At 37.6% G+C, this 12,919-nt stretch overlaps 1 long non-coding RNA gene across 1 annotated transcript in view; it reads left to right on the top strand.

Annotated features, from left to right (window-relative positions):
* The window catches only part of LOC135578998 (uncharacterized), a 90,740-nt gene that overhangs the window by 28,176 nt on the left and 49,645 nt on the right, over positions 1 to 12,919 (top strand). The gene's annotated exons all lie outside the window — the stretch shown is intronic.

Genomic DNA, 12,919 nt, shown 5'->3' with positions numbered 1-12,919 from the left:
TTCTTCATTGTACCTTTTTATTGTAGTTATCTTTTATGATATGTGAACAATGAATATTACAGTCATAAAAACACCTCAGCAATATTCTTGCTTTAACAACTATTCATAAATCTTAGTGTATATTTAAATCCAATTTCTACATCATAAATAATATGACACATACATTATTGAAAAGTAATCCTTTTATACAGTGATGCTGTATTTGACTGCTTACAGGTGTTGAGAGCACAGACTTCCTAAGACAGTCCAAGAGCCACTTGAAGATGACTAGGTAGTTATACACAGGCATGAAGGATCAGGAGTGTGGGACTCTCTTTATTCTGACACTCTTATTCCTACGATGGTGAAGGATGGCTCTGGCAATGGCCAGTGAATGACATAATAGGGATAAAAGCCCCATTTCTTCTCTCAAAATGGATCACACTCTGGATAGGTTTGAAGAATAGGACATGCTACATAATTTCAAAGTCACATCTGGCAATGTCATCAACATCCAGATCTCTCTGTACAGACAATTAAGAGTTTATGGACTATACTGAAGATGTCCATGTAAACAAAGCATGTTTTTCTAAGGTTTCTATGCAGTTCAAGTTGTGATGAACCATATAAGGCAAATGAAGGGTTTGGGTATCTTTATGCAAATTTTTCTATCTGTATTGCAATGCTAGTCTTAGATTTCCACCTTCATACTAACAATTAGGGAAAAAAATAACTTCCCAGAGATTGCAACATCTCTAAGAACAACCTAGAAGTACTACAGCTGAAGATGTCTTAAAGATCTCTCTAAAGTTAAAACTATTCACAGAATAAATTCTTCACCATGAGGGTGATGAGGCACTGAAACGATCTGTCCAGAGAAGTTGTGAATGTTGCATCTCAGAAACTGTTCAGGACTAGGCTGGATGGGGCTTTCAGTGGAAAATATCCCTGTTCATGGCAGGGGGGTTGGAACTAGATAACCTTTCAGGTCACTTCCAGCCCAACCCATTCTGTGATTCTACGAAGGAAAAAAGAAAATTATATTTCATTCACAAGAAAAATGTAGCAGGAATATAAAGACAGAATACTTGGTATTTAGCCACCATTTCTATTACAGGATTTCAATGTTGCTTCCAAAGGTAGTAGACAACACATCTGATTCTTCAGAGGCATACCTCAAAAAAGACAAGATACTACTCAGGAAAGATGAAATGTCAGTTGAGATAAAATTTCAAGTACATTCCTTAAATTGGGAAATCATGTTATATTTGGAAAAATGTAAAAGGTTTCTATAAGACCATAAAGATATTTTGGACTGACCATATTTTACCAGTACTTAATTAGTTCTGCCACATATTATGCCATTTCTGCGCTTTTCAGGAGGCAAAATTTTGTGTTTTCTCATGTTCATGCTGAGTAAGAGACTTAAGGAAGTTAACCTAAAAGAAGGATTCCCACTGATGTCAGTGGCAACAGGACTTATCACTGCTTGTATTCATGGTGTGAGTCATATTAGCATAACTATGAGATAAGCACATTTCCTTTATGCTTCTAATTTTAATTTCCTAAATTACTGGGATGAAAGGGTCATAGGACAACTCTGGCAGGAAAGGACCTTGGGGGCTCTCTAATCCAGTCTTCTTAATGCTTAAGCTTCTAGATGAGATTTCTTAGGGTTTTATGTGACTGAGTCTTGAAAACCTCTGATGCTGTAGACAGGGAAGCTTCTCTGGGCAAAAGGAGATGTGGTGTGGTTTAAGATGCTGGGGTGGTTTTTTGTTTTGTTTTGTTTCTCATTGTCCAAGTCTATTTTAATGGGACATAAATTAAACTATTTTTCCCCAAGTAAAATCTGGTTTACCTGTGAGAGTAGCTGGTAAGCAAACCTCCTGTCTTTATTTGCTATTGTGAACTTCATCATTCCTCAACAAGCCAAAAATTACACCGTTTTCTGTGAGTCAAGTCTCGTATCGTTGGCCCAGCTAAATCAATGTCATACATTCCACTTTCTTGTGTTGTTGAAGAGGTAGGTGGGACCTAGGAAATTTTCCTGCTGACCGCAAGGACTCCAGATGAACTCACATAAACATGTCATGGATGCAAAGACTGTTTTGTAGAAAACACCTTGTTTTGATGTCTGGATAAATGAAATAACCAAGGCATCCCCATTTTTTTCTCATTCCATCTTTCTGTCAAGTACCTAAAATATAGTTATTTTCCTGATGAAAATTCACAATTAATATTAGGTTACATCTGTGCCACATTCCCTTACAGTGAGGAAGATGTATATTCTGAAATTTTTGCAGATCTTTATTTTGGTTTAACTGTTGTGTTTTAAAACATCACAGAGATATTTACTGAGTCCATTCAGCAATCTTATTATTTAAAATTATATTAAGTTAAATTTGGCATAAAAGATTCTTGACTGATGAAATTTCATTGAGAAGTTTTCAATTGTAACACATTTATAATAAGAATTCATAATAAGAATGAAATAATAAGAAGAAATATAATAATAAAGATAATTTCTAGCTCCAAAAATATATTTTGAGTGGTTATATCAAGTTTTTCTTAATGTTTCTATACTTCTGTTATTTTTTAAAATCAGCATTCATTCTTTGTACAATGAGTATTTGTTGTGTTGCGGCTCCATAATCAGGATTTTGTTGCTGAGTTTGAGGTTTTCCGCAGAGCAAGGATCTCCCAAAAACTAACAATTTTTAATTACAACCATTAAGCATTTTTCCAAATTTAGAATGAAAAAAAGAAAAGCTGGGAAAAGCAGGCAAAGGTAAAAACTTTATTCAAATGTGTTTGTTTGTTTAGACTAGATGAAGAAAAAGATTTAAGTCTTCCACAGAACCAGGCAGCTACAAAGATGACACTGTCAACTCAAACGTAACCCACCAGTGAAAATACGGGTAGAAGTAAGACACATAAGCATGAGGACAATCTTACGACCATTTTCCATCAGCAGTTTCTAGCCTAAATAGTCCAAAATCACATCTCAGACCTGAAGTTCACTGCCTAAACTCAGGTTTTCTCCATAGATTTCTGTAGTCAAAGGAGAAAGATAGATACATTGGGAGTATATCTCTCTGAGGAAAAGATAAATCACTCTTTGGCAGTGTCTGTCTACTGTTTCTTTACTAGATTTTGTTTAGTGAAATAATTTTGAATAGAAAAATGTAGATTTGAGAATATTTATCCTACAGTGCTAGAAAAAAGTATGTAACAATATTTTTTAGTTATTTTTAAACTGCCAGACTTGAGTAGACTTTCAAATAGCAATAAATCTTGCCTTCTTCAAGATAATTACTGATGTATTGGCTGTAGTGTTTATGTACTATCTGTGAGTTCTGTCAGTTCTCTCTTCAAGAAGCAATCCTGGCCTGGCCGAATCAAGTTGCACTTGCAGCAGTGATTTGAGGACAGACTGTCCCTTGGACTGTTGTTGCTGAAACACTTGTCTGGCTTCCAATTGTCATAGCAGTTACAATCTGGAAAAGCCTCCAGGGAGTTTTTGAACCCAAGATCACAATTTGCATTCCTGGCTGAACTATATGCCATGATAATACTCAGAGAAAGCCATCCAGAGGCATAAGAAGTTTAGATTTGCTCTAAATTTCCTTGGCGTTAAGGTCTTGGCTGTGACCAGTGTTAGAGAAGTGCAAAGCTGGCTATGATGTACCTTTTCCTCATACTTCCTTTGTTTTGAATTTCATCTAAATACCTTAGTTAGGAAGCACTTCTTGTGACTGCAATTTAATTTTTTGCAGCTAATCATGGATGTGAACAGACCATCCCTGGATTTTCTTAACTATTGTCAGTTCAGGAAATTCCATAGCTGCAAGGCAAGGTCTGCAAAATGAAGATGCCTTTTGGCTTACCTTTCTGCTCCCTATTAATTTGTCTTACTTCATGAACAAGTTCAATTGCCAATGAAAATCTTTACAATCTGTCTTTTGATTTATATGAAGTTCTGACAGAATTTCTCTTGGAAAGATGCCTGTCATTTGACGTCAGAGTTCTTAATACATTTGCTTTTCATCTAGTGGTTGGGTTAAGCAAGCTGCCATCTGCTGACGCCTCTGCTTCCCCCCATCACATTTCTTGAATGTTTGATTCCAATGATACAAGATTGAGGGTTCCTTTCTCAGAGGAATGGCATTCACAGCAGGACATGGGAAATTCAGTTAAACGATACAAATACGGTATTTCCAAATCAGCTCTTTTAATGGAATGGTTAATATTTCTGGGAGCTTTTAAGAAACCATCTTTTGGACACCGATACAGTTCTGTTAACTTCTTTTAGCTTCCAAAATCCTTCCACTATGGGCTCTTGCCAGGGACTATACATCTGTGTTCTTTTCAAAAGGGGTGTTGACGCTCTTAGTGATAATTATGGTAGGCATTTAACTGAAGACCTCTAAAATGAGGTGGAAGTGCTTATCATTTTCCACTGATTCTATAGAGAGCTAGATACCTACACCTTGCCCTTAGACCTGTAATTACACTTGAGGACATGTCAATCCAGCCCTTGATTCTCAGGTTATATGTGTCTCACGTAGTCCAGTTCCCCTGTGCTAAAAAGATTGAACAGAATGTCATGCTCTGTATGCAGACATTGTAAATATAGAAGTTAGATTTATTTTCATTATATATGTAAAAGGACAAAATCAAAGTAGGTCACATGGCAATTGCACAGAGACGTAATATGATGGAATGTATCTTGACATCCTCTCTGAAGGCACAGAGGGAACCTCAGCTGAAATCAAGTACACTTACAAAACTAAATCAAGCCTGTCTGATTTAATGCTACAGTCATGTTTATAACATTTCATGCATATTGACAGATTTTTAGGAAAAATTCCAATAATCATTTCAGCATCATGCTGCACCTCATCACTGTCTTACATTGCCTTGTAGAGGCTTGTGCCCCTATCTTCTTCGAAAAATCTGTTTTTCTGCCTAAAATTCAACTCCGTTAATGTAGCATGGAGGTCGTGTGGCCCCAGATACATTATAAAAGGCACAGTCTTGTAAATATGAAAAGAGTGAGAATTGACAAATCTGAATTACAGCTCCTTTGTGGCCAAATCACTGCAAGAGAGAATTGAAGAAATGAAGGGAGATCCAGTCTCCTCCTCTGAGGCAGTGCCAAACACGGCCAGGTCGATCCCAGCATGTTCACTCTGAAAAATGTCTGCTGAAAGAAATTTCACTTATTTTCTGATCCACTTATCTGCCCAATGAGTCTGTAGATAAAAATGTCCAGACTAATTAAACTATCTGCACTCTATGAAGTACATGCTTTTCTGTATTATGTAGCACTAGTGTCATCAGCATCACACACAAGCAAGGACAACTACCTTTCCTGTCTAACGAGGCTAATTAATGTAATTTGACATCCACCTACATATGCATATATAAGAATACATATGTTTGCTTTCAACACATCAAAAAATGTGAAATTACTCCAAAAAAGCGCAAATACATAAGAGTTTCATATATGAGAGAATAAAATCTTTTGTTATCCTCAGAGCTGGCGTAACTTCAGTCAGAAAATAATTCTTAGTTTTAGAGACTCAGACTGCAGAAGAGATGCAGACATGAAAAAAGTGCAAAGAAGATCAAAAAAAATTGATACAGTTTTGTTTACATATTTGAAAACTTACAAGTAAGCATACACATGGTACAGTGGAGCAGCCATTGAAAGCGAGCTTTGCTGAATGATTATAACACATTTAAGATTTTTAAGACCTTCTAGAAATTGTCAAATACTTCTTCCTAGTTTCCCTCAAAAATGTGATATAGCCACAGTTTATGCAGTGTAAAATCCCTTGTGTGAATTTGTTCACGGGCAAAAATGTCAGCTTATTTGCTTCATTCTTCAGATGAGCTCTTCAATGTTATAAAGCTGAGGAGCTTTTGTCAGATGTCTATTACCTATAAAAAGTAAAATAATCCTTAAAAGGCAAAACAGCAAGTAAGTTTTAAATATACTTTTGTCCACATTAGTGCTTCCTTTTATTTAATGTTACTAAAGGTTATTTTGTTATCAGTTTTTTCACAAACTCTAAAGATTCTCAGTATTTTGCCACTCTTCCACTGATAACGTAATTTTCTGACTTTGAGTCTCAGCCTACTATTTCTGGAAATCTGTAGTTTGTGGTTCTGGAAGATCATGACTTAATCTTGACTAAACTGGTTGCAGGGATTTGTTTGTTTCCTCTGTGATGCTGTGTCAACACAATCAGGTGACATTCAGTTGTGCTTTAAGAGCCCTTGGTTACTGAAGGAATAAAGCACGAGCCATCACCATGTCATCACCTTTTGTAAGGCTGTGTGGTGAGTGAAGGCAGCAGTGTGTTAAAACCACATCAAATCTTTGAGAGATCTAAAAGAATACAAACTAAGACATATATTTGTGCCACTGATAGAAATTTAAAGCATCCCTTGAATTTGTTGTAAGTATAGGAACTTCAATTTTTGCAGTTTATTTTGATTACCATTTAATGACCAATGGCATCCATCTTTAAATTCCAGGAGTAGGTTATTTAATATGTTAAAAGTTACAATAGAGTAATTTGAGAATGCAGAACTCTTTTCAAACCTCTTTATGAAAAGTTTTGCAAGCAATATTGAAAATCAGTACCTCCTTTGCTGCTGTCTGTTTCTTATACTCTCACAAACCCTCATAAACTCATAATTTTGAATTTTTGGCTGTGTCTCCATATAATGGTGCACTGGCATGTGATCAGCCTGATTTCTCAATATGCATAGTTTCAAAGTCCAGTCTGTAGCAGGAAAATGTGTTCTAGGGTTCATTTGATTACACTGCCCGAGCCACTATCAAATGACAACTTCAGTGCTAAAATTGAGACCATTGACTTGTGCTTGAGCTAGAGAAAGGACAGTCCTGTAGGGGACAGGTCACTTCCTTCCTTTAAAGACTGGGGAAGTACAGAATAATCTTCCTTCTTAAACCCTTTTTCTGATAAGCTTTTCTGAAGGGGCGACTCCTTCTCTGGCATGCTTTCTGGGAGCTCTGAGGGTGTGTGAGGAAGAACAATCATAAGGAAAGGAGACAGGTCTGGAAATCCCATTATCTCGACCAGCAAGCTGACTCCAAGTGAGCTAGGGGCCAACATACATGTCGACTGAGAACAGGAGATTAACCACAGGCAGTGCTTCCACTCTGCTGCTGTTTTATGTGGAAAATATCACTTGATTTTCTGAAGGAAGAAAAGAAGCAAAAAGAGAAGGTAGTCCAAATGCTTTTAAATAGTCGGCAATAGGAACTAATTAAATGATGACATTTGAAACACTATGTAGTGGTGATTTTCCTCTTTTTCAAGTTCGTATAATTGTTATGAACAGATTAGACACACAGAAAAGACTTTACAGTTTAAGTGGAAGGACAGCATCAAAGTGGTCACATTTTCTGTGTAACCATGATTTCTGGGGTTCTCTGACATGCTTTTGCTGTGCAGACAACATATGCGAGCATGCCACATTAATCTTAAAGTGTTTGTTCCTTTCCTGAGAGGAAAATAAATATAGTAATGGAGGATTTTCTTTTTCTGGTCCTTCAGGCTTATAGGTTGTGTGGTAAAGAGGAAGGCAGGGCTGGCATAAATGTCAGCCAGGAGATTAAAGGAAAGACATCGTCCTTGTTCAGGCCAGGGGCCCGTTGCAATGAATTTCTCCAGGAATAATGTCAGCATGAGGTATAAAGAAACAGCAAACCCGAGTGCTTCTTCCCATGAGGCATCACCTGTTTCTGCTCTCAGAAAAAACACAAAAGAGAGACATGTGGTTAATGTAACTCCTTGCTAGTTGGGCAGTTCACAGAGCTAGGAGTCTGAGGCTGCTGTGAATTACTCAGCACATCTGGATAAAGAAGGCAACATGAAGCAGTGGAGCTCTCAAAGCTGAACATCTTCAACACTGAATAGATAATTGTCAACGATAACTCTGAGGTCTCCTTTGTGTGTTGCAACTACCAGTTATGAGCTCAGTGTCATCTAAGTATAGTTTAGATTATTTTCTCTAGGTGCATTTTGAAACAAATAACTGATTCTTTGGACCTGAACATAGGTGAAGCAATTTTTTTACATAGACTCATTTCAGCTTAAATTAGAAGGTAATGTGCTACCTTCTTCCTCACTCTTTCTTACTCCCTTCAGGCCTATACAAACAGGTGTAATTCATTCACGTCTGGCTACTGTAAATAGATATGGTAAAGAAATCTCAGACAATGTTAGATTAGGTCCTGTACAATACCGTGGCAAGTAAGAGGATGCAAGATTTCCCAGAAAATAAATTTATAAATAAACAGTAACCAGCTTTATTTGGGTTCTTCTGTACTAAGGACAATTAAATATGGTCAGTTGGATGCTAATGATGTTGTAATCAGGATTAATAACAGAGCAAAAGGAGAGGTTGAGCAAAACTAAGGTGGGAACTGAAGACTGAAGGACCAAGCAAATTACAGGAATCACCCTGTCCTGTAACTGAAAGTCTGACAGTACGGACATGAAGGAGCAGCAATTTCTTGCTTGTGCAAGACAAATTGCCTTGTTACTGTTTTATTTCCCATGATGATATATCAATGTACTACATATGGCTGGAAATTTCAGAAGTTTTATTGTCACTGCTTGCCCACCTAAAACTGGTGGTACAACATGCTGTCCTTCAAGGAATGTCCCATATATAGTGTGTATCAATCAAGGAAAGGCTAGAGAGAAGATAAAGCCTGTTGAAGTAATACATTAACGTACACTGAAATCCTCTTTCTACTATTTTGGTGGTGCAAATAGACCTCCAAAGGAGATGAGAAGATTTCAGTCTTTAAGGAAGTCCTTGAATAGATAAACACACCTTCCCTGGCCCCAGTGCAGACACTGAGAACAGCTTCTACTGGAGTGAGTCTCATACAGTCCCTCTGTTCTTCCCAGTCAGAAAACTTCCAGGAAACCTGGTAGTCATCTTAAGCAGGGACATTCAGGCACTGCTGCCCCTGTAGGTCTCACACTCAGCATGCCAGACCTTGTGCCATTTTCCCGTCTTTCTTCATCTCCTAAACCTTCACTATCTTCCAGCTAACAAAGTATTCTGGAGGTGATTCACAACCCTGTCTTCCAATGTAAACTACAAAAACAAAAGGAAACCAGTTAATGAACTGAAATAGGGTGCTTGAATTTCTCTGCTCACATTCTGTCCATCAGCCATATCTTTATCTTACTTTTTTTTGTAGTTTCATCTTTTTACAGAACTAACTTTTCAGGGTCTTCATTTGTCTAGTACATGTCTAGGTCTTTTTCTTGTCTTTGATCTAGTCATTTACATACTGAACATGAAAAATTAACAAAAAGGGAGAAGAGAAATGCTGTGGACAAAATGTGGTAGAGCCCTACTCATCAACAAAAATATATGCCATTACTCCAACTGGTTATAGGAATGTCGTCTGTTTTCTCAGAGGTGTGCAAACATATGTCTATAATTCAAAGATGTATGACTAACACATGTGTATGTTTCTCTCTAGACCTGGTTGAGATCTAAAAGGCTGATTCTTGGACTTGATTTATGCATTGCACATCTTCATCTCTTCATCATGGTAATCCTTGTTGTCAGACTGAAATGATTTAAGTGTTAATCATATTCAGTATCATCTGCACTATATATTATACTGCCTCATAATTTCCAAAAACTACCCTTCATATAAAGAAAAGTAATGAACATTTTAAAGAATGGGTGCAGACATTGATATATGAGTCAAATGCACTCACTTCCCTTAAACACACTCCCATGAGTGAAGGACACCAACACCACGTGTTTTCTCCAGGGAATGCAGCACAACTGCAATATTCATTTACTTTCATGATTTTTCTCAGGTTGTCTGTCTTTCTGTGAGTCATGGCAGGAATGTACTATGAAGTCATCAGTTTCTTTAAAAAAACAGGAGAAAGCCGTTTTCTGACACCTGTACTGTCTTTGGAACACTTTCTGCCCATTGCTTTGGAAAATTTGAAGACAGCTCTGCCTCAGATGAGCTTTCCTAGCCTACACTGCATGTCCTGTGACTAGAATAAAAAGCTGAGTAAAGACTGGATGTATCTTCAGCACAGACAGACACCCACTTGGCTGAGAAGCTTAACTGCATTTCTGCAAAAAAATATTTGATGTTTTGTAAAGGGTTTTTTGGGGGATGAAAAGTCAAACTCTCTGTTTCCACCACAGGAACATGTCCATATTTATGAAATACACTATGCTTTCCAGGGTCCCTCCCTGTACAACAGCCAGCTGAGGAGCACTGGAGCCTGGGAGCTGGTGAAGTGCCCTGGAGCCTGGACGCTAGCATTTGCTTGGGCATGTCATAGAACCAGGGAACTGGAGGGAGCCTGACTGTCAGACTCAGTCACATGGGCCACTGAGAAGCTATGGAGCCAGGTGATCATGAATCCCCATTTTCCTGTGGGAAAACCATCTGTCACAAAATTTCCTACTATATCTTCCTAGAACAAAAAAATCTCCATTTTTTATGCTAAGAAAGGGTTGCAGGTTTTTTTTTTTCTGTCCAGAGTCCATCTTCAGTAATAGAAGGAAAACACAGTTGCATGTCTGTGTTACTGGGTCATAATCCAAGTATTACATACAGATGTCTTTCTTTCTATTACCCTTGATAAAAAGACAATGCAATCGATATGTGAGTAAATTAGAAATGAAATGATGGGTTCTGTTCAGTGTGATTGCTGTAGCCACCATGTTCATTACTGGACTAGTTCTTGGCTATTCACAAGTTTCAGAATGTGTAATGAATTTTCCAAAGACTTTCAAATTGAAAAAAATCTTCCTTGTCAAATGTAAAGTCATTAGTCTGCTTTGAAAACACTGCTTTCTTCCTCAGGGAACATTCAGAGTATTTTTGGAAATAGAGGAGAGCAAAATTATTAATACTGACTTTAATCATTACTTCATCAGTATTAATAATATTCTTATGTAAATAGGAGAGTGTCATTAAAAGGCATTAAAAAGATTCAAACAGAACCACAGAATCATTTATATAGGACCCACAGGCAACTCCTGAAACAGGGCCAGCTTTGAAGCTAGATCCAGCTAGTTGGATTAGATTGCTCAGTCACATCTAATCGCCCTTGACAATGGAGGTCCTATGACCTCTTTGGGTGATCCATTTCAGTTCTTGACTATCTTTATTGTGAAAAATTATTTCCCAATAGCTAATGGGAATTTGTAACTTGTGGCCATTTTCCCTCATTATTTTACTGTACATCTTCAATAAGAGCCTGGCTTCATCTTTTCTACAACCTACCTACTAGAGGGTCAGTCTTAAGATTCCTCTCTTAAACTTCTCTGAAGAAGCACAAATCCATCTCTTTCAATCCCTTTGTATGTGTCAGGTACCTCCTGTTCTGCACAGTGTCATGTGGCTCCTAATCTTCACAGTGACCTTGCTCGGGACCCTCCAATTTGTCAATGTCTTTCACGTACTAGGAAGCCCAAATCTGGACGCTGCCAGATGTAGCTCACAAGGGCTGGACAGAGAGAAATCAAAATATTAAAAAACAAACAAACAAACAAACAGAAAAACAAAACAAAACAAAACAAAACAAAAAAACCACACAATTCCTTGTCTGCTAGCTATGCTCTTACTAACATAGCTCAGTATGATACTAGCTTTCTTTGCTGCAACTGCAGGCTGCCGATCAATGCTTGGCTTGTTCATTGCCAGTAGCCCAGATCGTCTTCTACAAAGTTACTTTTTTTCCAGTCAGACTCCAGCCCGCACTCCTGCATGGAGTTGTTCTATCGCAGACGCAGAACTTCTTTTTAGCTATGTGAGGTTCTTTGCTGCTCATTTCTCCAGCCCATTTGTCTGAATAGGTGTCCTGCCCTCCTTCATACTGGCTACTCCCCAAGATGTCATGTTGCCCACAGATTTACAGAGGTTGTACTCCATCCTTGCAGCCACTAAACAGTATTGGCCTCTGGAAAAAAACATTTGGAACTGGCTTCTGGTTAGACTTCATACCGCTCTGTGCCTGTCAAGTACTCATACACCAGACTGTAGGAAGTAGAGTGTTTGGGGTTATCTGTATTTAACAGAAACTGATTAAGTAGTTGTGGGGTTTTTTCTTTTCCTTTTGTTTTTCCCCATTTCCTCAATTATTTCTGTTCCTGAAAATATTTTCTCCACTCATATTTCCAGTTTACCCAACTTTGTCAACACATGCTTTTGAACACTTCTCTTATCTGACCTTCAGCTTTCCTATTTTACTAGCTGAAACAGAACAAAAATCCAGCCTCCTTTGGAAGTGCAATTACTTATTAACACGAGATAGCAGGGGGCACATACAAACACAGTAGAAGAGAAGCAGATGCTTGCAAACTCACAATGTCTCTTAGAGGCTTACATTTGCTCTGCTGATTAAAGCATGAATGGCAAACAGCAACACAAAGTGTTACATTATACTGTATTTTCAAATGCTAAATATGTATATGGATTTCATTAGGTTTTCATTAGTTCAGTGGAAAGACCATCTATAAACTTTAGTGAGCACAATGCAGTAACATGGAATCCAAACAGAACATCTGTTAAACTCTCTAAAAAGTTCAAACAGGAACTAATCTGTGATCAACCCTGGAAAAAGAAAATCTTAATGTGAAGATAAAACACACTTCCAATTCATGGCTCAATAAAAAATACCACCCTGTTCATTAACATGCATTCAGCGTAATAGAAATTGTACAGTACAAAGAGAACGTGTTTATATCCATTAGGAATAAGCTATTTTGTTTTAGTAATGCACTCTTTTATGCAAAATAGGCTGCTTCATTTTACCAAAAACCCTTGCATCCATTTAGATGAGAATTCAACTGATTTCCACTTTTAAAGCACTGCTGACACTAATTTTAC

Source organism: Columba livia, chromosome 3, assembly GCF_036013475.1.
Source record: "Columba livia isolate bColLiv1 breed racing homer chromosome 3, bColLiv1.pat.W.v2, whole genome shotgun sequence".
NCBI lineage: Eukaryota > Metazoa > Chordata > Aves > Columbiformes > Columbidae > Columba > Columba livia.
This window is presented reverse-complemented; position numbering and strand designations above follow the sequence as displayed.